Source organism: Macaca fascicularis, chromosome 6 (assembly GCF_037993035.2).
Source record: "Macaca fascicularis isolate 582-1 chromosome 6, T2T-MFA8v1.1".
NCBI classification, from domain to species: domain Eukaryota; kingdom Metazoa; phylum Chordata; class Mammalia; order Primates; family Cercopithecidae; genus Macaca; species Macaca fascicularis.
This window is the reverse complement of record NC_088380.1, coordinates 14,299,652-14,302,367: the sequence shown is the minus strand read 5'-3', so window position 1 is coordinate 14,302,367 and position 2,716 is coordinate 14,299,652. Positions and strand designations below refer to the sequence as shown.

Sequence of the window (2,716 nt, the reverse complement as noted above, 5' to 3'; positions counted from 1 at the left end):
TTTTTCAAATGAATTATATTCAAAAATAATTCAGAATTTTTCAGGAAATGACAGTGCACTAAATATAATACATACCTAACCTAAAATATAGAATGAGTTTAAATAATAATTTTATATTCTGAAATTGTATGACATTTCAAAAAAAGTTATAGTTTTTACGCATAATTTTAATTAGAACACCACAGCTATAAGGTATTGCATATTATCAAGACTTTATTTTACTCATGGTGAGACACAATGTCAGTAATAATATTTTATGGGACCATGACACATGCAGAACCCTTTTTTCTGCACAATTATCTGACATGCCAAATCAGACAACATTTTAGCGAAAATCTTGGGATAATAAGTCATCAGTAATATTAGCCTAGGATGTTTCATTCCCCCCGGGATCATCAAATTATTGACTTACTTTTTATAACTGCTTAAAAAGTATTAAATGCTTTATATAATTTGTCTCATTTGGACTGCAGGAGAATCCTAGGAGCTAGGTTTGGCATGTTTTATAGGATAGTGTAACATAGTGGCTAATAGCACAGATACTGGTGCCAAAGTGCCTGCCTTTGAACCTTTATTTTGTCCCTCAGGAGCTTTGGGACCATCTGACTGTAGGCCAGTGGTCCAACCTGGAACAGGAGGATGGCCACTTCATAGTGGTAAGCAGTGAGTGAGGTGCTAGACATGAGATGCTTGGCGCTCCACCTGGTTGTGATAGACACTGGACCAGTACCAGGACACACGGCCCTTGTCTTGCAGAGGAAGAGCCTCTGCTCAGAGAGATTATTCTGCTTTTTCTAAGCGTTTGCATCTTTTCTTTTTTTGTAAGGTTGGTTCTTTATTGTGAAACAAAGGGAAAGGGGCTGATTAATGCAACAAAGAAAAAGACAAAAATTAAGAAGTTGTACTTAAGTACTTAAGTACAATTACTTAAGTGTATTTTCAAGAATCATTTGTTTAAGAAAAGCCTTCTACCTTGTTTACTTCTGTGATAATTTGAGCTGGTTATAGCCTGAGAGGGGTGGTGGCAGGCAATACAATAACAAAAGAGCTCATATTTTAAGAGCTATCAACAAAGCTAATGCATTTTCATTTTCTACTTATGATATCAAAAGACATTTCCTAGTGATGGATTATTTCTATAATGACAAAGGCATTTTAATACAACTAGATGCGTTTCCAAGATTTTATTCTTCATTTGGCAGTGGGTGGATGGTGTTGCTCATAGGTACTACCAACATATTTATTCTTTTTCCATTTTTTTCAGGCATATATAGAGAGTGATGAGATTTCCCTCTTCTTTATAAGGTTAAGTTAAAACTAAACAGCACTCTGGACACGGTGGCTCACACCTGTAATCCAAGCACTTTGGGAGGCTGAGTCGTGCAGATCACTTGAGGTCAGGAGTTTGAGACCAGCCTGGGCAACATGGTGAAACCCCGTCTCCACCAAAAAATACAAAAATTATCCAGGCGTGATGGCGCGCCTGTAATCCCAGCTACTTGGGAGGCTGAGGCGGGAGAATCACTTGAACTGAAAGGTGGAGGTTGCAGTGAACCCAGATCACACCACTGCACGCCAGCCTGGGTGACAGTGTGAGACCCTGTCTCAAAGGTGCAGACATGTCCAAGTCCAAGAACCACACCACACACAACCAGTCCCGAAAATGGCACAGAAATGTTATCAAGAAACCCTGATCACAAAGATATGACTCTCTTAAGGGGGTAGATCCCAGGTTCCTCAGGAACATGCACTTTGCCAAGAAGCACAAGAAGAAGGGCCTAAAGAAGATGCAGGCCAACAATGCCAAGGCCATAAGTGCACGCGCTGAGGTTATCAAGATCCTTGTAAAGCCCAAAGAGGTTAAGCCCAAGATTCCAAAAGGTGTCAGCTGCAAGCTAGATCAACTTGCCTACATTGCCCACTCCAAGCTTGGGAAGTGTGCTCGTGCCCGCATTGCCAAGGGGCTCAGGCTGTGCCAGCCAAAGGCCAAGGCCAAGGATCAAACCAAGGCCCTGGCTGCAGCTCCAGCTTCAGTTCCAGTTCAGGCTCCCAAAGGTGCCCAGGCCCCTACAAAGGCTTCAGAGTAGATATCTCTGTTTGCCAACGTGAGGACAGAAGGACTGGTGTGAGCCCCCTGGGCTACCATCTGCCTGGGGCTGGGGTTCTCCTGTGCTATTTGTACAAATAAACCTGAGGCAGGAGAAAACAAAACAACAAAACGAAACAAAACAATGACACAACCAACTAAACAAACAAAAAAAACAAATAACAAAAAACAACAAAATACAACAAAAAACAACAAAGTACAACAAAAAACAACAAAATAGCAGATATTAGGACGTTCGAACTACTGGTAGCTTTTTCTAAGCCTTTGAGGTGACTTGAACGACAGTCAGTGATAATAAACAATAGCTTTCCTCTCTTTGCCCGTAGTGGTGGGCAAAGGGAGATGGAGAACACCAAGAGAGAGGGTGTGTGTTTGTGTGGTGAGCTATTCAGTCTTACTTATCTTCTCAATTTCTAAATTCTCTTAAGTTTGACTCAAATTCTTACCTATTCTCAACCTATGAGTCTCAGTCTTGGCTACATTTTTAAAGTATTTGGGATCTTACATACTAATTAACAGATAATACGTATACATGATGTACATATATATTTATTAGGTTGGTACAAAGGTTATTGCAGTTTTGCCATTAAAAGTACGGCAAAAACCACA

The 2,716-nt window shown here is 40.4% G+C and overlaps 1 pseudogene; it reads left to right on the top strand.

Moving 5' to 3' along the window:
- Positions 1-1,619: 1,619 nt before the first annotated feature.
- LOC107129886 (large ribosomal subunit protein eL29 pseudogene) lies at positions 1,620-2,087 on the top strand (annotated as a pseudogene).
- Positions 2,088-2,716: the final 629 nt, after the last annotated feature.